This window comes from Zingiber officinale, chromosome 9A, assembly GCF_018446385.1.
Source record: "Zingiber officinale cultivar Zhangliang chromosome 9A, Zo_v1.1, whole genome shotgun sequence".
Lineage (NCBI taxonomy): Eukaryota > Viridiplantae > Streptophyta > Magnoliopsida > Zingiberales > Zingiberaceae > Zingiber > Zingiber officinale.
Window position 1 is genome coordinate 49,099,295 of NC_056002.1, and position 24,280 is coordinate 49,123,574.

The 24,280-nt window shown below is 41.1% G+C and overlaps 1 long non-coding RNA gene across 1 annotated transcript; it reads right to left on the bottom strand.

Annotated features, from left to right (window-relative positions):
* Nucleotides 1-15,935: 15,935 nt before the first annotated feature.
* LOC122020954 lies at nucleotides 15,936-19,041 on the bottom strand. Its single transcript, XR_006122382.1, has 3 exons — nucleotides 18,542-19,041; nucleotides 16,568-16,723; nucleotides 15,936-16,392 (listed from the first exon to the last, which is right to left on the bottom strand). It is a non-coding gene; the product is annotated as an uncharacterized LOC122020954 (long non-coding RNA).
* Between the last annotated feature and the right edge of the window lie 5,239 nt (nucleotides 19,042-24,280).

Consider the following 24,280-nt stretch of genomic DNA (forward strand, 5'->3'; position numbering starts at 1 on the left):
CAACCGGCCGATCGGCACGGGGTCTTCGGCATCGAGCCGGTGGCTCGGATAATATACACCCGGCCAATCGGCACGGGGTCTTCGACATCGAGCCGGTGGCTTGGATAATATACATCCGGCCGATCGGCACGAGGTCTTCGGCATCGAGCCGGTGGCTCGGATAATATACGCCCGGCCAATCGGCACGGGGTCTTCGACATCGAGCCGGTGGCTCGGATAATATACGCCCGGCCGATCGGCGCGGGGTTTTCGACATCGAGCCCGTGGCTCGGATATTATACGCCTAGCCGATCAGCGCGGGGTCTTCGACATCGAGCTGGTGGCTCGGATAATATATGCCCGACCGATCGGTACGGGGTCTTCGTCAACGAGCTCGGGGCTCGGATAAGTTACACCCGACCGATCGGCGCGGGGTCCTCGACATCGAGCCGATGGCTCGGCTAATATACACCCGGCCGATCAGCGCGGGGTCTTCGACATCGAGCCGGTGGCTTGGCTAATATACGCCCGGCCGATCGGCACGGGGTTTTCGACATCGAGCTCGGGGCTCGGATAATATACGCCTACCCGATCGGCACGGGGTCCTCAATCGAGGAATTAGAGCAGATCATATAACTGAAAGAGGAAAGATAATGCAAAAACTGACCGAGGTCATGAGGATAGTAGACTTCTCCGGCGTCGTCCATCTTCACGTTCCCGACCAGGTGTGTTCCCACAGACGACAACAATTTGATCCTGTCGGGAAGCTGAGAAGACGAACCTGCCGAGATGACGTGGCTGGAAGGTTGACCGCATACCCATGACCCGGCTGATGATCTGTCTCCAGTGTTGACCAAGTCGTCCAATGTCTTCTGGTCAACAACACCTGCCACCAACGACCGAGTTACCCCGATCCCTAGTACCTCGGTGCTCGAGGCGGGTCCCACAAATGTATAAGTAGCCGAACACTAATGATAGAATAATGAAATAAATACAGGAAAGGTACAATGACGTACCTTGGCCCCGAGGGGCGCCCTCGGATGCATGGATGAGCTGATTGCGACACTGATTGAGTCGTCGCGACTCTGACGGATGGATGGGGATGAGTCAGCTGAGGAACCCGGTGTAACATGTATCTCCAGAGAGATGGCACATAGACAGGATATGATAGCGGCTCGCAGGCCGACACGCGGCACTAAGGCCGAATAATATCAATAACTCACCAGCATAATGACGGATCGGATGCCGAACAGTAACAATGGCCCGAAGGCCGAAACATAACCACGCACAAAACTAGAATAAGGATGGAACCAGCATGTGAAATATAACCATGTGGATTACTGGCCTACGGCTTGAAGGCGAAGGCTATAGAATGCGTCAACAGCACCCTCAATATTAGAATGGGTCGAGGGTAGCAAGCTACAACCGCCAAAGAGCGGTTGTCGGCGTGCTGATGAACCCCGTGACTGGAGTGTGCGCTGGCGACTCACAGAGTAGGGAGGCGGCGACCTCTTCCGGCATCCCCTGCAGATGGAGGCTATGGCCGCGGGAGGAGGCGGCGGCTGACGGCGATTGCCGACGGCGGCTGTGAAGAGCAGAGGCCTGGTGAGCTCGGCAGTGGCTAGCTAGAGGTCGTGGCGGATGAAACCGAGATTGAAGTCGACGCCGGCAAGGTGGGCGACCGGGTCGTTCGCGCTGACCGACGCCGGCACGGCTAGCGTCATGAGGACGACCACCAAGCCCGCCTCGCTGAGTGGAGCAACCGACAATGGCGTGATGGGCAGGGAGAAGGACTGCGGACGCTCCCGTGAGGAAGAGGCGGTTGACGGCGAGAAAGGGAGCAGAAGCTTCCTTTCTTGGTTTGTGGCGGCAGCCACGAAAAGAACCGGAAGCCAGAGAAAAAAAACCTCCTCTACATCATGAACAGTTACCCCTTTATAACCAAAAACCCTATTAATGCCAAATGACAACAATGCCCTTCTTCTGTCCCTTAATTGCCTTTGGCCCCCTCACATATCCGGATCACAAGCCTCCCCCTCAAGTCTAGTCGAAGGAGACGCAAGTCCGACTGACTGGACAATCCATCGCAAAAGGCTGAACCGCTCTCGGTACCAAAGTCAAATTGCTAAACACAATGTACACTGTCACACGAGTGGTCGCTATAATAACGGTGTTGCATGAGATAGCAACGATGCCGAGCAGATCAAATCGATAACTGTCCCGATGCTGAGCGAACGATAAACATCAAACGAGCGGCAAAACAACAGGCGAGCGACAAGTGCATGGATAGTAGACCGCGCGACACGCTAGACAACGAGTAGACCGAGAGGACGAACGATGCCTAGCCCATGACCGCGGAGATGCTGAACAGGCGATCGGAAGGATGTCGATCGGGTGGATAGATGTCGGGTGAACGATGTCGAGCGTGCGGCCTAGCTCGATCGTGTGGCCGAACGGACGGTCAAGCGATACCGGTCGGATGACTGCGAGGGTGCTGACCGAGTTACCCATAGATATCAAACGGACGATCGTGAAATGTCGACCTGGCAAGTAATACTGAATGGGAGTGTAGACCGTGAATCAAAGACGCACAGAAGTGAAAGTCTTTAGCCGAGCGGGCATAGAGCCCGTGAGATATCCTGGTCCGAAACCAGTGGACACTTTGGTCCATGATCATTAAAGCTGGCTCGACCCCGAACGAGGGAGATATGAGATCCGATAAACTAGTTCGCGACCAGTGAAGACTGCTCAACCCCGAATGGGGGAGATAGATGCTTTGATAAGTTGGTCCAAAACCCTTAAAAATCGTTCAACCCCGAACGAGGGAGGTAGATGCTCGGATGTTCTGGTCTATGACCAGTGAAGACCGCTCGACCTTGAACGGGGGAGATGAAATAACTGAAGCTGGTCTGAGACCAGTGAAGACCACTCGACCCTGAACGGTGGAGATGTAATAACCGAAGCTGGTCCGAGACCAGTGAAGACCACTCGACCCCGAACGGGGGAGATGAAATAACCGAAGCTGGTCCGAGACCAGTGAAGACCACTCGACCCCGAACGGGGGAGATGAAATAACCGAAGCTGGTCCGAGACCAGTGAAGACCACTCGACCCCGAACGGGGGAGATGTAATAATTGAAGCTGGTCCAAGACCAGTGAAGACCACTCGACCCCGAAATCCCTTAATTGCCTTTGGACCCCTCACAGATGAAATAACCGAAGCTGGTCCGAGACCAGTGAAGACCATTCGACCCCGAACGGGAGAGACATAATAACTGAAGCTGGTCTGAGACCATTGAAGACCACTCGACCCCGAATGGGGGAGATGTAATAACTGAAGCTGGTCCGAGACCAGTGAAGACTGCTCAACCCTGAACGGGTAAGATGAAATAACTGAAGCTGGTCCGAGACTAGTGAATACTGCTCAACCCTGAACGGGTAAGATGAAATAACTGAAGCTGGTCCGAGACCAGTGAATATTGCTCAACCCCGATCGGGGGAGATATATGCTCTGATAAGCTCGACCCCGAACAGGGGAGAAAGAATATATCTGAAGAACTAGTCCGTAAACCGGGGTTTTAACGTCGCCGCTTGACGGTCTTCAAGCCGAGGTTTTTATAATCGCCGGTTCGAATCTAGAGTTTAACGTCGCCGCTCGACGGTCTTCAAGCCGGGGTTTTTATAGTCGCCGGTTCGACTCTAGAGTTTAACGTCGCCGTTCGACGGTCTTCAGGCCGGGATTTTTATAGTCGCCGGTTCGACTCTAGAGTTTAACGTCGCCGCTCGACAGTCTTCAAGTCGGGGTTTTTATAGTCGCCGGTTCGACTTTAGAGTTTAATGTCGCCGCTAGATGGCCTTCGAGCCGGGATTTTTATAGTCGCCGGTTCGACTCTAGAGTTTAACATCGCCGCTCGACGGTCTTCAAGCCGGAGTTTTTATAGTCGCCGATTCGACTCTAGAGTTTAACGTCGCCGCTCGACGGTCTTCAAGCGGGGATTTTTATAGTCGCCGGTTCGACTCTAGAGTTTAACGTCGCCGCTCGACGGTTTTCATGCCGGGGTTTATAGTCGCTGATTCGACTCTAGAGTTTAACGTCATCGCTCGACGGTCTTCAAGGCGGGGGTTTTTATAGTCGCCGGTTCGACTCTAGATTTTAACATCGCCGCTCGACGGTCTTCAAGCCGGGGTTTTTATAGTAGCCGGTTCGACTCTAGAGTTTAACGTCGCCGCTCGACGGTCTTCAAGCCGGGGTTTTTATAGTCGCCGGTTCGACTCTAGAGTTTAACGTCGCCGCTCGACGGTCTTCAAGCCGGGGTTTTTATAGTCGCCGGTTCGACTCTAGAGTTTAACGTCGCCGCTCGACGGTCTTCAAGCCGAGGTTTTTATAGTCGCCGGTTCGACTCTAGAGTTTAACGTCGCCGCTCGACGGTCTTCAACAATGAGCTTGCAACTCAGATAATATACAACCGGCCGATCGACACGGGGTCCTCGGTATCGAGCCGGTGGCTCGGATAATATACACCCGGCCAATCGGCACGGGGTCTTCGACATCGAGCCGGTGGCTCGGATAATATACGCCCGGCCGATCGGCACGAGGTCTTCCGCATCGAGCCGGTGGCTCGGATAATATACGCCCGGCCAATCGGCACGGAGTCTTCGACATCGAGCCGGTGGCTCGGATAATATACGCCCGGCCGATCGGCGCGGGGTTTTCGACATCGAGCCCGTGGCTCGGATATTATACGCCCAGCCGATCGGTGCAGGGTCTTCGACATCAAGCCGGTGGCTCGGATAATATATGCCCGACCGATCGGTACGGGGTCTTCGTCAACGAGCTTGGGGCTCGGATAAGATACACCCGACCGATCGGCGCAGGGTCCTCGACATCGAGCCGATGGCTCGGCTAATATACACCCGGCCGATCGGCGCAGGGTCTTCGACATCGAGCCGGTGGCTCGGCTAATATACGCCCGGCCGATCGGCACGGGGTCTTCGGCATCGAGCTCGGGGCTCGGATAATATACGCCTGCCCGATCGGCATGGGGTCCTCAATCGAGGAATTAGGGCAGATCATATAACTGAAAGAGGAAAGATAATGTAAAAACTGACCGAGGTCATGAGGATAGTAGACTTCTCCGGCGTCGTCCATCTTCACGTTCCCGACCAGGTGTGTTCCCACAAATGACACCAATTTGATCCTGTCGGGAAGCTGAGAAGACGAACCTGCCGAGATGACGTGGCTGGAAGGTTGACCGCATACCCATGACCCGGCTGATGATCTGTCTCCAGTGTTGACCAAGTCGTCCGATGTCTTCTGGTCAACAACACCTGCCACCAGCGACCGAGTTACCCCGATCCCTGGTACCTCGGTGCTAGAGGCGGGTCCCACAAATGTATAAGTAGCCGAACACTAATGATAGAATAATGAAATAAATACAGGAAAGGTACGATGACGTACCCTGGCCCCGAGGGGCGCCCTCGGATGGATGGATGAGCTGATTGCGATGCTGATTGAGTCGTCGCGACTCTGATGGATGGATGGGGATGAGTCAGCTGAGGAACCCGGTGTAACATGTATATCCAGAGAGACGGCACGTAGACAGGATATGATAGCGGCTCGCAGGCCGACACGCGGCACTAAGGCCAAATAATATCAATAACTCACCAGCATAATGACGGATCGGATGCCGAACAGTAACAATGGCCCGAAGGCCGAAACATAACCACGCACAAAACTAGAATAAGGATGGAACCAGCATGTGAAATATAACCATGTGGATTACTGGCCTACGGCTTGAAGGCGAAGGCTATAGAATGCGTCAACAGCACCCTCAATATTAGAATGGGTCGAGGGTAGCAAGCTACAACCGCCAAAGAGCGGTTGTCGGCGTGTTGATGAACCCCGTGACTAGAGTGTGCGCTGGCGACTCACAGAGTAGGGAGGCGGCGACCTCTTCCGGCGTCCCCTGCAGATGGAGGCTATGGCCGTGGGAGGAGGCGGCGGCTGACGGCGATTGCCGACGGCGGCTGTGAAGAGAAGAGGCCTGGTCAGCTCAGCAGTGGCTAGCTGCAGGTCGTGGCGGATGAAACCGAGATGGAAGTCGACGCCGACAAGGTGGGCGACCGGGTCGTGCGCGCTGACCGACGCCAGCACGGCTAACATCACGAGGACGACCACCAAGCCCGCCTCGCTGAGTGGAGCAACCGGCAATGGGTTGATGGGCAGGGAGAAGGACTGCGGACGCTCCCGTGAGGAAGAGGCGGTCGACAGCGAGAAAGGGAGCAGAAGCTTCCTTTCTTGGTTTGTGGCGGCGGCCACGAAAAGAACCCGAAGCCAGAGAAAAAAAAAACCTCCTCTACATCATGAACAGTGTCCCCTTTATAACCAAAAACCCTGTTAATGCCAAATGACAATAATGCCCTTCTTCTTTCCCTTAATTGCCTTTGGCCCCCTCACATATCCGGATCAAATAGCATGGAATTAGGAAGTTGACAAGAAAGGTAGAAAAAGAATAATACCATTTTTTGTGTTTTGTTTTATCATTTTAAAATTAGATATTTTTTTTTAATGAATAAGAAAATATGATCGCTCCTTTTAGTAAAAAGCGATGTGGCTATATCCATCAAGCTCAGGATATATCCTCTCCGTCTAGACCCGACCTCGGGCTAGGTCTGGCCCGGACCTGGCCCAGGCCCGTAATCGGGTCAACAGGCCGGTTGCTCGTTGATTCGGTTAGCTGGGTCGAACCGGAACCGGCCCGGCAAGTTGCCGGGCCGGTTCTGGTTCATTTGTTGTAAAAACCGGCGAACCGTCGGTTAACCAGCGGGTTGAACCGGCGGTTCAGCAACAATTTTTTTTTTTTAAATGGCTTGAACCGCCGGTTAACTGGCAGTTCATATCCGTTGGAACCGTCGGTTAACCGGCGGTTCGTAGCTGTTGGGAGGGTTTTTTCGGTATTTTTTTTCAACGGTTAGGATCATTTGACCGTTTTTTGATCAATGGCTATGATTAGTGTCTGTTACTATCAAAACTCTATAAATAGAGAGTTCATTTTTCACACACATCTTCTCTACTCTTAATCTCATTTTCATATTCTCTAATCTCTACACGCTTTCGTTTCTAATTTTCAATTACAATGGAAGGAGGCCGCGGAGGTGCATTATCTCGAGCTCGAAAGTGAAAGCAAATAATGAATCCGCGGGAGGAGGACCCCAACATTCAATCCACCGATGATGAGATCGAGCATCTTCCGAATCCGACAGCCGAAACACAAGGAAGTACCGATGCAATTACTTCTAAGGTTTGGGAACTTCCTCCTTTAAAGTCTTCTATTTTCATTAAACATTTTGAGAAGGTCACTCTTCTGTCGGGAGAAATGCGTGCAAAATGTAAGCACTGCAATGCTTCCTACAAATTCCAAGCCGGCGGCGGTTATGGGTCGTTGAAACGACATGTAGAAACGAAGCACTCGACGGAATATGGACTCGACCGTTCTTAAACACAATTATCAAGATTTTCTTCAACTAGCGATAGTACCGATTCCGATTTATTTTTATATTCGGATAATAAATTAAGAAAATCATTAGCTAAATTTGTTTCCGTAGAACATCTTTCTTTTAGTTTTGGATCTAAATGCACATTTGAAGATTTTTGTAAAGAATCTCTTAATCCATGTGCTAAACGTGTTCCTAGGACTACACTTACTCGTACAATTAAAAAATTAGTAAAACAAGGAAAAAAGAATTTAATTGATGAATTTGGTAAATTAGATAATAAAGTTTCTTTATGTTCCGATATTTGGAGTGATCATTGGCAAACACATTCGTATATGGGTGTGACTTGCCATTGGATCGATAACTCTTGGAACCTCCAAAAAATATTATTAGCATATAGAGTTTTTGATGAATCACATAATGCTCATAATATCACACAATTATTATGTTTAATTTTAGAAGAATATGATTTAACTCATAAAATATTTTCAATATCATTAGATAATGCTAGTTCCAATACCGCTTGTATAGATGATCTAAAATTTGTTTGTCAACCTATTATTAGAGGTTTATTTTTTCATATTTGTTGTGTATGTCATGTTTTAAATTTATGCGTTCAAGATGGTTTAAAAATTTTAGAAAGTTATATTAAACAATTAGAATTGCAATTTCTTATTTATGGTCTCATCCATCTATAATGAAACAATGGGGTAGGTTTTATAAAATTAATGGAATGAGACCTAAAAAATTTCCACGTGATGTACCAACACGTTAAAATTCAACATACCAATTATTACAAGATTCATTTCAATATAAAGAATTATTATGTTTATTTTTTGCACAAAATACTAATACTAATATATATTTATTTTCATAACAATGGAATATTTGTAGTAGTATTTGTGAAATTTTAAAAGTATTTAATGATGCAACCGAACAACTTTCCGGTATTTATTATCCTATTGCTCAATTAGTTTTAGAAAATTTTTCTAATATAGTATTAGTTTTAAATGAACATATTAATAATGAATCTTTATCTCCTTGCATCTTAGCTATGAAAACTAAATGGAAAAAATATTTTAATTTAATTCCTGAAATTTGTTTAATTGCATTTACATTAGATCCTAGATTTAAATTAGAAGTTTTACAAGAAATGTTAACTTTATATTATGACGATTTAATTCCAATTAAAGATTCTTCTTCCCCTGATCTAGTTAATATTATATATAATGTTAGAATTTATTTATATGATATTTATAATCAATATTATGTAAAATATGGAACACAAATTAATATTTCTAAAATACAACAAACTACTACTAGTAATTTAAAATTTACAAAAGCACAACTCTTATTAAAAGAACGGACAAAACGCACATGAGAATCCTCAAGTTCCACACAGGAACTTGAGAATTATTTTACGACTTCTTTTGATTTTAATGAAACAGATAGCGAAAACTTCGATATCTTAAAATGGTGGTCACAGAAGGCTCAAAGCTTTCCAGTTCTCTCCGTGATCGCAAAAGAAATTTTAGATTGTACGCACTACAAAAAAATAGGTGTTTTTGAATCGGTCTTTTTGAAGCGTTTGAATAACCGCATCGAATGAGTAAAGGTTTAGAAGCGGTTACGTACTTTCCGCTGCAATAGATTTTCCGTAAAAGCAGTCATGATATATCGCTTCTATTTAGCACATTTAGATGTGGTTTTATATTTTGCTTCTAAAAGAATCTTTTGAAGCAGTTGGAACCACTCCTAAAAATAATAGGTTTTATTTAAGCAGATATAAATAGAAGAGTTCACGTTTATTTAGACATTAACAACTCACCTATTTCATTGCTTCAATCGGTCGACAGGGGCGGATCCAGATATAATTTTTAACGAGGGCTAACAAATTTTATTTTACAACAATAGATATATTTAATAATAAAAAATTTAATTTGTCATCATATAAGGATAAAAATATTAAATTAATAAATTACAAAATTACTATTAAACTATTGCTTATTAAAGTATTGGTTAATACTTGGTGACATAATACAAAAATTGAGATAATTGCATCTTGATTTTTCATCTTTTGAAAATACTGTAATATTTCAATTGTTGAAAAGATATCCTTTTTAATGAATACGACTAGACTATCATTCATTCACTCATTTTCAATTTTGTTACGGGGAGAGAAGAGAGGCAAAAAATGGAAACGAATCCAACTAACTAGTTTTATTTTGTTTTCTAATAGGTAGGGAAATAAGGAGCACAAAGAATATATTATAATACCACCGTCAAGTGTAAAACTATAAATTTTGTCAAATGGATATTTTGTTTTCATTGTTGATTTAAACTTTGTCAAGTGTTTACTATAAATTTTACCAATCTTAATAAATTTATGAGCTCATTTTAGTTATTATTAATAAATTCTACTAGATATTCATAGAATGAAAAAATTGGCTAAGTGTAAAACTCGGCAAGGTTTACTCTTCAAGTCGATCGTGTTTTTAAGTCTACCAATTCATGGGCAAACAACGGCATTATCAAGTTTATTTACTTTGCAGATTTTTTTGTACCATCTACTAAGTTCAGACGACCATTAATTAATTAAATTGGTATTTGATAAGGGGATTGATGAGATTTTATTTAACTAAATGAAATCCTTGTAAAATTGAAAAGATTTATTAGGATTTGTGCTATGAAGAAAATATAATTAATTTTAATATTAATTTTTTTTATATCTATCTCGTAAATTTTATATTACTTCTTCAAAATCATAAAATATTATTTTTTTTTAATCATGTACAGTAATTTACCGTTTTTGGAATCATAGCTAAAATTCTCTATATACTATTACCATATTTTCTCACATCTAATTTAATAATCTAATATTTTATAAAGTTAAAAATGGTATGCCTTAATTAAAAAGAGATTTTGGAAAATGAAAAGGCTCTTATTTGTTGCCTAAAAGAACGTGGAAAAACAAAACGGCGTCATCTTATTCAAAATCCCGCATTAGTATTTGATATTCCCACTTGTAAGCTTTTTTTTTTTTTTTGAGAAAATCTGCCTGTGTAGTAAATCTACCTCACAATCGATTTTTTCCGTCTTGTGGAAAGAAAATCTCTGCTCTATCCTAAGTTACAATTTGTTTTCAAATTCTAGAGGTAAATACTCTTAACATTATGTTTTAAACGAGTTTGGTGTTCAGATAGCTAATGGACTTTTGTAAATCTTTCATAAAATTTCTTTTATATTGTGAAGGATTATGAGCAGTGATTCTTTTAATATTGTGTTTGTTCTTTATTTGGTTGTAACTATTTTTCTTTTGAGATTGGAATGTAGAAGTTGTTCCCTAGGAGAGAAATTTTCATACGTGTTATTATCCATCCAAGTTCATGACCAATGTTCATAGAAACAAACAACCTGTTGATCATGTTCTTTTTCTATATAATATATAATTAAATTAAAGAACTCCACCACATCAGATATATCTATCATAGTGCAAATTGAGGTCTTCTTTATCTTTACAATCATCTATTTGTTTATTTTTTCTATAATTATTTATTATGTATCTTTACCATCTTCATTACTATTATTATTATTATTATTATTATTCCCAGGTACATATGAAAAGTGACAAACAAAAGACTTCAAAAGTTGACGAAGAATATCAGAAGGCGATCTAGGGGACAAGAATCAAATAATAGGCGTGACGATGAAGTTGAATCACAAGACACAACATCACATTCACCATCGAAAATCCAAAATAATGTACTAGCATCACAACAACATGATGAGGAGTTCCATGAGGAAGGTTGGAAATATATTTTTTTATATATTTAATTAAGTTTAACGCATGACAAAATAATCATATTTTGCATATATATTTATCCAGCAAAGATGCAGTGTTGCCTTCGCAAAGGAAGCCGAATAGACGTGGGAGGACTGTAATGAAGGATGTTCATGCATCGCATCACGATGATTTGCTACATGTCACATTTAATGAAAGAGGTCAGCCTTATGGTGATTTACAACCAGTACTAGCAAATTATGTGGGAACAAAAGCTCAGAATGGAGTTTTGTTACCCCTTGATTATTTAGACTGGCGAAAAATTCCAAAGCATCGGTTGGAGGAGGCATGGAAACTTGTTATTGTAAGTTGAGAAGTACTTAATATCACACATGAGTTTCAAACATTAACATATTTAATTTTATGTTTATAGGCACGATTCATAATCTCCGATCAACACCGAGATTTTGTGATGCAAATGATGGGAGTTGCATGGAGGCGATGGAGGACCCAAGTTAAAGCTACGTCTTATGACTCGAATATCCCATTAAGGGACTTTGTGTCCATTCGTCCTATTCCTCATGACCTGGCTACAGAAGTCTGGGAAAGATTATGTGAGTACTGGAAGGTTACTGAGGTAATCACAAGTATTGATAATTTTTTATATATAGTTATGGATATTCCTAGTAAAACTTAAACTTGTTTTTTTTAGAAAAGTTCAAAAATAAATCGAGAAAATGGAAAAAAAATAAAAAAGGAACTCATGCACAGAGACGAATAAGTATTGCTTCTTTGGAAGATAAATTTGTAAGTATCAAAAATTTTTTTATTTGCAACAAGTTTCATATTACCTATTTGTTGTTTAAACTTTGATGTTATAAATAACTAGTGTTATATGTTTCCATGGTGTTGTAAATATAGATTTATAATGATATAGAATGTAGTTAACCTTTATAAATATGTTGTTAACGATTGATATATGCTTATTGTTTGCAAAATTTCAACTGTCACATTTGTTGTATATGTGTTATTGTTCTTCTATTAGTTGAAAGACAATGGTAGGAAGTCGACTCGCATCGAAATAATGCATTTGAGTCGAAGAAGTAAAAAGAAAGGAGGTGCTCCAGTTGATGTTGAAGCCATACGCTATGAGGTACTAATTTGTTGCAATTTTTTAAAATGGATTTTGAATAAATTTTTCATTCAATTGATGTTTTGTTTGTTAGCATTTGTTGGATGAGGCTGTGCAAATTCGCCTACAAGACATGCATGAGGGAACACAAGCAATAGAAGTGCATGAGGATGCATTTCGGTTATATTTTTTAAAAAATTTGATATCATTTTTGTTAAGGCTATTACAAAATGTATATGTATTAATTATAAATTTTATGCAGTGATGTCTTTGGAACTTAGCATTCTGGTCGAGTTCGATGTCTAGGAGCAGGAGCACTACCTAGCCAAATCCTCCCTGAATAATGTAAACATAGCTCATTCTACAATAGGCAAAACTATCACTCCACTACGAATATCACAGATAAATTCAAAGCAATGCAAGAACAAATGAACAAAGATATGGAGATGCGTGAATCATAGTTGCGAGCATAAATGGAATCGCGAAAAGCACAATTTCAAACAAAAATGGAGCAAATGAGACAAATGCAAGATCAGTTTGAAAGTTTTACACGTGTCATGCAGAGTATGATACATGGAACTGCTGGGAGGGTCTAATGGACCTGAATTTTTACCAACACAGGTATTTACATATTATATAATATCAAATTAACAAGTTGGTTTCTTGTTCAAATCTATGATTTTAATTTTGATTTATTTTTACAGATGGCAATTGTAATGTCAAACATCATTCAGAAACACATGGATGTCACATCAAATCCAAAAGAAAATGCTATCTCCCGAGAAGATTCATCTGATAATTAGATATTAAAGGAAAAATATATTTTAGTTTGTGCCTTCATTTGTAATCATTAGTATGTTTTTGTTTTTAGAATTTCATGTTTCTTGAAACTTAGATACTCATTTGTGGATTGTTGGATTTTGTTTGGTTTATATCCTAGTAAATGACAATTCAGTTTTGTTTTTTTAGTTATTTCTCTTAAATGTACCATGTTTTTTTTTCCCATTGTGGAGTTGCTTGTGCAGAAGCGGTTAACAACCACTCTTAGAAGGAAAAATGTACTGCAGTGCTCATGGCTGTACAAACGATTTACAATAGCTTCAGATGTTTGTACAAGCGTTCTGAATAACCGCTCCTATATATTAATTTGAAGCGTTAGTTAACCCTCTCAAGAACAAAGCAATCACAGCGCTAGAAAACCGAATGTGATGCACGTCTATAGGTCCGGTTATCAACCACTTCTAAAGACTAGAAACACCAGCGGTTAAACAACCGCTTCTATGATTACCTGTTGGAGCAGTTTATAACTGCTTCGAATAATTCTTTTAGGAGCGGTTATTCTTGTTTCACCACCGGTCGCTGTTGTGGTACAATAGATCCTAGGAGCGGATGAAATTGAGTCAGTAAAGGAACCGCTTCAAATTTATTTGAAGCGGTTAGAATACGCTTCGGAAGGTCCCAAAAACCGGTTCTAAAGCCCTTGTTTTTTTGTAGTATGTCCAGTGTCAACTGTTGCTGTGGAGCAAACATTCAGTGCCGGCGGTAACATATTAAATAAACGACGATCAACTTTGTCTCCCGACTCATTGGAAGCCCAAGCATTACTGGACGATTGGACCAGAGCGGAGAAAAGAATCCAAGGAATATAACTTTCAGATGACGAAGTTGAAGATTTTGATACTAAAGGAATAAATACGACACGAACAGGAAATGAGAGTGAAAAATGTAAAAGAATAAAAATGTAAAAGAACTATGTGGGCTTTGATTCCCCTAAAGGGATATGTAGACAACTTAAATAAGTGCAAGCCCTTTTTTCCAATAAATTTAAATTTCTAATTTTTAATGTTTAATTTTTAATTTTTAATTTTTTTAACATAATAATTTTGAACCGTGACAAACCGTGATGAACCGTGAACCGAACCGTGAACCGTAACCGTCTTGGGCGGTTAAGGTTAAGGGTCGACCTGCCTGGAACCGTTGAATCGGCGGTTCCGAACCGTCAAACCGGCGGTTCCGAACCGTCGAACCATCGGTTTCGAACGTCTATCTCCGTCACCTCTCTTCTCCACGATCCGCCCACCTCTTCGGGTTAGAAGAGGAACCGGCAGCCACCTTCGGAGAGGTCCATCTCTTCTTCATCACAGACGGCTCCAATCTCTCCCGAGCCATCATCTCCCTCTTCGGGTTAGAAGAGGGAGATCCGGCCACCATTCACCATCTCCGGCCAACCCTCTTCGGGTTAGAAGAGGGAGAACCGGGGTTTCATTTTCTTCCTTCCCTCTTCGGATTAGAAGAGGAGGAGCTCTTCCTCCACCTCCAGCAGCCTCTCCGAATCATCGCAGCTCCCCACTTCGGGACAGCAATTATTCCCCTCTTCAGCAATTATTCCCCTCCCCACTATCGTCCATCCGTGAGCTTGGGTCGTTCTCTGCATACGTGGTTTATACTTGTTGGTTGTTTCATGTATTTGGTTGTTTTTGTTGATATTGAATGCATTGTAAAAGTGTTAACTTCCCATGTTAGGAATTCATGCACTAGGGTTTAATTGGATGATGCACACAACATGTTTGCTTAAATGCCCCTTCCATTTGTTCTCAGGGCGTAGCACAGATGGGAAGTGTATGGTTCTGTGGCTGAAAGGTCCAGGGGTCGATCCTCGGGGTGTCACTGCCTGGGGTTAACGTCTCCGCTATGCACTTTCCACCTGTGTACCTGCATTTACCTCTCTCCATATCCGTGGGACCGGCTCTAGGGGGGCCGCTGATGTGGCGGTTTTATTTTTTTTTTTTTTTAAATGCCCCTTCCATTTTGTTTACTCTTTTTAATGCATTTTACTTATTTAATTCATGCATGTTTTGTTAATGTTCGTTCTTGTCATTAATTTAGATGCATGTAAGTTAGATTAGATTAGGTTCCTGTTGAATGCTTCAGATCGTAAAATGCTTTGCTTTATTTTCATTTTCTACAATTATAGTTTAAGTTAGATTAGATTTTCATTTTATGCATTGATTTTCATTTCCTAGTCTTAGTGATTCAAATCCAAACCCCTCATTTCCATAGTGAAAAACCTCAAGCAATAAATCAATCCTAAAGCTATCATCCATCGTTGGGGAGACAACCCGAATCATTCCTATGCTACATCGGTAACTTAATTGAATTTGATATGTTTGTAGTTTGACATACGAGTGCTTATTATATATTTCTTCCTCCAAATGCATAATATACACTTTTCTTCTAGGTTTCTCTTTTTGTTTTCCTGATGTTGTGCTATCATATCGTAGTTTGTGAGCCCTCTTTCTTCTCCTCCCTATTGAATGAGATGTCAGCTGTTGTCGGTTGTTTTAATAAACGAGCACAACAGTTGCTTGAATTGCATTTAGCATCAGGCTTTAAGAAGTATATTATGTGGTTTAGAGGCAAGTCTCTGCAGAGCCATGGAGAACTGATGCAAGAAGGGAAGGACCTAGTTGCTTATGGTATCATAAACTCCATTGCCATGAGGAAGATATTAAAAAAATACGACAAGGTATGTGACATCAGGCATCAGGCATCAGGCATCAGGCATCATGCAAATTTTATACTTTTTTTTTGTCCATTAATAGAATTCACCACAATCTATTACAGTGCTTCCAACTTTCTCATCTGCAAATAAAATATTCTCTTGCAATATAAGTGCAGAGAAATTTTGCCTAAATCAAAGATTTTCCCTTTTAGATTCGTTTCTCAAGGCCTTTTACATTCAGATCCAAAGCTCCAAGTATGCATATTGAAATCCTTCAATCGTGATGGCTCTGTGAACTGATGGCCTTTTACATTAACTTGATGGCCTTTTACGTAAAACTGCCTCATTTGAGCAGTAAAAGCCTATATTCTTTGTGCTGTCATGCAGCGCACTAGATTGCAATTTGAGCAGCATATCCTTTTTCTAAATCAGAACAAAAGTTTAAAGTACTTTGATCTCGGAGGGTATTCCTTCACTCTTGTGTGGCTAAAAGCATCAGCGTGGACTGCAGGTGAAAAATTTACATGCATCATCTCTTAAATGAAAGGTGGTATACTACTGTTCCAAAAGGAACATTAACACGTGATAGGTAAGCCTTTTGTCCATTTTACATTTGAATTAAAAAACAATGCAAAGTGATCAAACGGTCATTGATGGAGGAAATGCGTTATGAAGGATACTTAATGAATTAGCAGCAATTAAGCCAATTGCTCCAGCAGATCGAACCAGGATGATGTTTAGTGCCACATAAATACCAGAGAATACAAACATTAAATTGTTTGACTTCTGAATGCGTCTCTCATTAGCAATTGCATGAAGAAAAGCTTCCGTTGTTCCTAGAGCAAGAAAACTATAACGTCAGCAAAATCTAGACTTAAGATATGAGTCTATCGATATCTAAAATATTCATAGACAGGTAACAAAATATTGAAAAGTGAAAAAAATCCATAGGTTGTGATGCTAGTACAAATTAATGGTCAAGAAAAATACAGAAAAAAAAAAGTTCTGAAACTTGAGCTGAGGCATCTCTTAATAAAGCTCACTATGGCTGGGCTACGAGTGAACGTATCTAAATCTTACATCTACATGGTAGGAATAAAAGCACACACATGACAAGAGCTCATGACCATTACAAACTTTGGGAAAGATATCTTTCATATTTCTGGGATTCCACTAGCTTCTAAGAAGTTCACTTATTACTCTCCTCTGATAGATGCCCCGATTACTCTGTCATATGTAAGGGAAGCCCAGCTGATTAATTATGTGTTACAGAGGGTCGAATGCTACTGAATGCTCATATTATCACTGCCCAACGGAGTCATCAAACATATCTATAGTCTTTGCCGCAACTTCATGTGGACAACCAAGCACCCTTTGATTGCTTGGTCTGAAATGTGCAAACCAAAAGACAAAGAAGGTTTGGGGTTTGGGGATCTAAAGGCTTAGAACATTGCACTACTATCAAAATTGTTATGCCCCATACATGATAAGCAAGATGCTCTTTAGATCAAATGGATGGATCACACATACTTGTGCACGACAAACATATGGGATTGATAATCAAAGCACACTAACTCCCCTCTCATCAAAAAATTAACACGTATACAGGATCAGATACTATCATCAAACAAGATTATAGAGATGACACAATGGAAGTTGGCAGAGTAGTTCAATCTACATCGCCAGCACCATAGAGGCATTAACTAGACATATGACTTCTTCTGAGATACTATAGCCGACAAACCATGGGCAAGGACATTATGGAAGAAATACACACAACCCAGCCACACATTTACTCTATGGTTACTAACGTACGAGAGGTTACCTACCAAGGGCTAGAGTACTGAAAGGCCATTGACAAAGTATGCATGTTCCAAGGAGGAGACACAAGAGCATGTTTTTTTCGAGGCCTGTTAGTGCACCGGCTCTGGGACCGGATCAAAGATTTGTTACATATGACCCAAGAGATGGCTACATACAAATGGATGCTACGGCTATTCACACATCAGTATCAACGCACTAGTAGGATAATGAAAGTCTGATACCTTGCCATGTCCACCATGATCTATTGTATGGGAAGCAAGAACCATAGTAAGTTTGAGGGAGGGAGACTTTATGTGGATCTCTTATTCAGGAAGGTACAAACTCATATATATACATAGAACCTTGAATATTTTCTCAAATCTAATGCTCTATCAGACCCGAGTGCATATCCTAGTTTACAAAAAAGGAAAAACTTTTACATACCTCCTCAAATGTATCATGTATCAATTTTACAATCTTGAGATTTTGTACTTTTAACATTGATATATATATATATATATATATATATATATATATATATATATATATATATATATATATATATATACTTCAATATCTTGACATAGCATGTGTAGCCTAGTGTTAGTACCCAGTGCAGACTTAGTTTGGTAGACAGGACCCTAGATGACCATTCAAATAAGAGACTTTATCCGAAATGAGGTGCTATCTATGGCCACCACGTCTATTTTGATATCTCATGCGTGTAGGGTTTACACGATATGCCTTTGATGGTATATTTTGATATAGAATCATAATGTGTGTATCCATTTACCAAAACAAACTTTTACATACCACTTCATATGTAATTAAATATCATGTATCAACTTTACCATTTAGAGAGTTTGTATTTTGATATAGTTCTCCTCTTCAACATGGTTGTGGTTGGTAACATTTGTACATAGGCTTTAGAGCAACTGCTAAGAGTTATAAGTAGCCATCCTGAGTCCTACCTCTCTTTTGATATTTCTTTTTCACAAAGTCTTCAATCTCCACATCATCCACATCATATGGTTCGACACGGGTGCCATGCACATAGAGTCTTGTAAAAAAATGAGGAAATTTGATACCTCATGGATATAGGGTCTACACACGATATGGCGCGGAAGGGAGGAAGAAAGACCTTCCCTTTGGTCCCTGCTGGCGGTGTGAGGCGCCGGAGGTAGCGGCGTAAGGCGCTGGCGGTAGTGGCGGGAGGCACTGGAGGCCTACCGGCGGCCAGTATGGCGGCGTCGCGAGGAGGAGAAGGAAGAAGGTCCTCCTGGCGGCGGACCAAAAACTCCAACCACCCCCTCTTTTCCAGAGTAAACAATGCTTCCATTTAAAACCCAAACCTAATTATATCAAATGTCCAAAATGCTCTGCCCTCTTATCTCTTCACCGTATCAAACAAAATGACTTAACGTTACACTTATTTCTCAGATTATCTTTCTACCTATATATTGCAACTTCAAACAAAATATAAATATATCTAAAAAAAATAATTAACGCAGAATTTAAAATCAATTTTGACAAAAAAAATTATATATTTTTTAATAAATAAAATTAAATATGAATTATAAATGAAATTTAAGACTATTATATCATATCGCTCTAAAAATTATTATAATTTAAGAAAAAAAATTATATATAATTTTTTATAAACAAAATAAATCCAGATTATAAATTTAAGATCGTATTATATCAATTATTATATTTTTATTTTTAAAAAAAATATATAATTTTTTTTCTAAATTTATTCTATTTAAAGGACAAAATTATTATAGAATTATATAATCTATTTAGATATTTTAAAAAATAAAATATCCAACAAAATTATTAACTCTAATTTGTTGTCTAACTCTATCCCATTAGACATCATTGACAAGAACGAGAATCCATAAACACTGACCAACACAACTAGGCGAGCTTCCTCGACATAGGAGCCAACAACATCAACATGTCCAAGGCAGCAGATCCTGAGCTAGTTTATGGTGGCATAAACTAGCTCAGGATCTGCTAGTTTATGACATTGAGCCGGATAATTATGTGTGTTTCGTCTACAGGTTTGGCTACTTCGAAAAACAACCGGAGAAAGGGACCTATTGCCCTATTGGAAAACGGAGTGTGTGCAGATGGACAATGTAAGATAGGATAATGGAATAATAAGTATTATTGAAAAAATAATCTTATAGAATTTTTTAAAATTTGTTTAGAATTTAAATGGAGTGCATATGATATATTTGAAAGGGATGAATCGAAAAAACTTGTTTGAAATATCAATTAAGCGGAAGTTGATTGAGAAAATTAATCTAAGGTTGAAATCATTTAACCTAAGTTAATTTCATTAAAATATAAATATTTAAATACCTTACATAAGCTTCATCTTACCCGATTCCATTTCCCGATCGTTCCTCTCCCTCTTGGGCCACCACTCTCCCTCATCTCCTCGTCGTCGCCGACCACTGACATGATCGCCACCGACCATTGGTGCTATCACTGTCGGCCGTCGAGGGTGCTGCCGGTCTCTCCTAGCCACTACTGCCCTTTCCTCACCTCACATGTGCCCTAGCTTCCCGATGCCACAACCGACACCGACGCCGCCACCCCGATCCCGTCGGCAACATCGATCCACCGTTATCTCTTCGTTGTTGGTCCTGATCCCCTCTCATCGAGCCACCTTCTCACCAGGGTGCCCCCGCACGCAACAGTCACCGGGTCAGCCCTACATGTGATGACGATTGGGCGGTCCCTCCGCGAGACGACCGCCAAGATACCTCTATGTGACTCTTTTCTTGTGTCAGAGGTGAGTAGCATCTCCGCCACTACCAGACGTCTTTGCCAGTAGTCCAGCATAGTGGCCACTGCACTCCTTCACACCCCGAGCCTTCTCCACCGAGTCCTTTCCACTGAACCTTCTTTACTAATCACTAGACTACCCTACTGCTATACCTGAGGTAATCACTCAATCCTAGCAGCAGATTTAGGGGTTGGATGCAGGAATTCTGACCTTGGGGTATTATATGTGTTGGACAATAGTCGAATCTTTGTCTTGAAGGTGTTTGATCTGTTGGACAGCAGCTTCACAATCCTTCGACCATAAATTCCGACAGCCATTGCTCCGGCTGTGAGTCAACGGAAGAGCATACAGATTTAGGTGAGTTTTGGGTTGTTTCATGCATAGATTTAAATCCAATTGGATGATGAAATGGTTAGGATTGTTTAATCTATTGGATTATGGATTTATTTAGTTAATTTGAATATTGTAACCGATTCATTATCTGTTCATGCGTGATTGATGAGGATTTGATTATGGATTGAATCAATCGGAACCTAGTTGACCACTTCGGATTGATTCAATTTGGGATTCAATTTATCTATTTGGTCTTAGGATTCAGTTAGCTAGATGATACATGTTAGAGTAGCTCAACTATACCTTTTGATGTAGTACTCTGATTTGAGACAAGGATTTCAGCGTGGGAGGTATTTGATATAAGCTACGATAAAGGCAAGTACTTCTTGCTTTGTTTCTATAGTATTTTGACCTTAGTGCATGAGCTATGTTTAGATAGGTTGCTGTATTTACCTTGACTCCACTCATATTATTTCCTGAGCTTAATACTTGGCTTCTTGATCTTTGAGATGATCGATATGATATTTAGTAGATGTTGGATATCTTATTTATTTGCATTGATTGCTGTATATAAATGTATTTTGTTGGATATGCTGGTTTTACTATGACATTGTCGTTGGCTATATCTGTGATGATGACTATTCACATCTTACTCATCAAAACATTGCATGCAAGCAGGTGACTATGTCTCCTTTGTGGTCGAGAGAGTCGTTGACCCTCACTGCTCACTCGACTGCTCAAGGTAGTGTGCCTGGAGTGATTGCAGCTTGTCCTGGCATGCTCAGCTTACTTCACTCAGGGGTAGTGTTAGCTGAAGTTGCGAGTAGCAGGGACCCCGTTGCTATGTAGTTAGATAGTTATTCAGCAAACTATCCACTCGCACCACTCAGGAGTAGTGACTGTTGGTAGTGTGTACAGTTGTCATTGTCCCGACCTCTCGACCATACAGGGGTCGTGGTGGTTGAGGGATGGGCGGGAGTGACTATGCCGTACATATTCATATGATATGTGATTGCATATGCTTGTGATTGATTATATCCATATGTCTGTGATATGCTTACATATGGTTGAGATATGTCATTTACATGTACTTGACATTGGTATGTTTATTGGTAGCTGTATAGACCATATATGATGCTTTAGTAGATATCAACAATTATATTGTAGATTCACTCTTGCACTTGCAGTTATTAGGTGCTCGACACATCGTTCAGGTATGGACACTTATTATGACATGGTTGTTATGCTTGTTGATTATTCCCTATGAGACTGTATACCTTTGAATTTCTAGATATATTATGTTCATGCACTATTTGTCTATTACCCGTTGAGTCATTAGCACTCACTACCCTTGTTCTAGTTTTTCTTTCGCTAGGGAATAGGTAGAGGATTTATGAAGTCACTTGGAGATCTTGTCCGCCAGTCTTATGTCACATCAAGTGACTTCTTTGTTATTGCTTCCACTCGCATTATTGGTTTTAGACTTGTACATGTGATATGTATCTTCTGTATGGAGTTTAGCCTTGTGTTTCCTATTTTTATTTTGATGTTGTTGTGTCAAGCCGGACCGACTCGTAGTTAGTTGTTCTTTTGGTTTTGCTTTCGTTATTTTGTATATGCTACTGTGTTTTGTTTCAACCGTATGAGCTGTTTATCAACTGTGTGGTTGTGTTTACTTCCAGTCGTATGGGCTGTTTATCAACTGTGTGGTTGTGTTTACTTTCAATCGTGTGGGCTGCTTATAAACTGTGTGGTTATGTTTACTTCCAGTTGTGTGGGTTGTTTATAAACTACGTGGTTATGTTTATATCCAGCTGTGTGAGTTGTTGATAGTTTGTGAGTAGCCTTGTGACATTGTATATATATTTCATTTGTCACTGCTACAGGGGATGTGATGTCTGATTTTTGTTAGATAACCTTACTCTCAGAGCGTAACAATTTATTGGTATCAAAGTCATAGATTTACGAGGCTTGTTTCTTATGTTTTTGGATTTTCGTGATTTATTTTCTTGATGTGACTTTTTGAGTTTTGGGAACAAGTAGCAACAGGACATCTCCAAGCTATAGGAGGTATGTTTGTATACTGTTATCATACACTTCTATTAGGTACTTGTCCAGTTATTTGTAGCATGTATGACATATGTGGGTCAACTACTATTTAGGTCTATAAAACCCTACTGAAGATCAAGGATTACAGTCTTAGGGGTTCTTTCTACCATACCACCAGTAATACTAGCTTTTGCTACTACCAGTTGGGTGAGAGTTATAGTTTCATACCCTTGTTGGTTCGAGACCGATTTACTCTTATTAGTTTGGTCATTAGATGATCGGTTTACTTTTGTTGTTTTGGTTAGTGGAGAATTGATTTACTTTTTTAGTTCGATCAGTAGAGGATTGATTTACTTTTGTTATTTTGGTCAGTAGAGGACTAATTTACTCTTGTTATTTTGATCAGTAGAGGATTGATTTACTTTGTTGTTTTGGTCAGTGGAGAACTGATTTACTCTTATTAGTTCGATTAGTAGAGGATTGATTGACTCTTGTTGGTTCAATTAAAGTGAAGGTGGATGGCCTAGAAAGCATAGCGGTGGAGGTCTCGCTGGAGACGTTGGAGTTCTTCGGTGATACAGTGCATAATAGTAGGGTCTGATAAGGCCAGGCAGTCAGAAGTCGAGGGGATGTGGTAGTCAGAAGTCAAGGAGATGTGACAGTCAGAAGTCAAGGGGGCGTCTTAGTCAATAATTAAGAAGACGTGACTGTTAACAGTTAGGGAAAGAAGAAGTAGGACTACCTGGTGTCATCAGCCGCATGATGCTAGGTCGAGTGATTACATATCAGGATCCCAGATCTGAATCAGGATGTGCAACCGGGGTGATGGCTGACCTGCTCCGACTGGTCGGGTTTTCACAGCGTGGTCATATCCAAGCCTGGTTCTCTCAATAGGCTAACTCCCGGCCAGCTCTTGAGCGATCTCGCCACAACTCTTCCTACTCATCAAGACTTAGGCCAGGTGTTATACCTGATAGATCACCCCGAGCTGCCCCTAGTTATATCCAGGTGGGACAGAAGGCGCTACACGACAACAAGATCAAGGAATCATAACTACCAGTCAGAGAATAACTGCTGTATATCATGAAATATTCCAATGGTCTGCGGTCATCTGCTAATGGAACCTTCTTCTAATCCATGAGAGGGTGCCACACATCCTCCATAACCAGACAGGTCCTGACACCCAACATTCCCTGACATCGGTCAGGCTCCAGAGGTACACGTTGTCATATAAAAAGAGAGGTCCTCTCCCTTGAGCAGGTATGCTCTCTTGCACATTCGCACTTGTCTTCTACTTTTCTTTCTCCTTTGTACACTGTTCTTCTGAAGAAAAAGTACTTGACTTGAGCGTCGGAGGGCATGCACTAGGGACTTTTTTCCTGGTGTCTAGTTTCTAATGTTCCGTATGCTT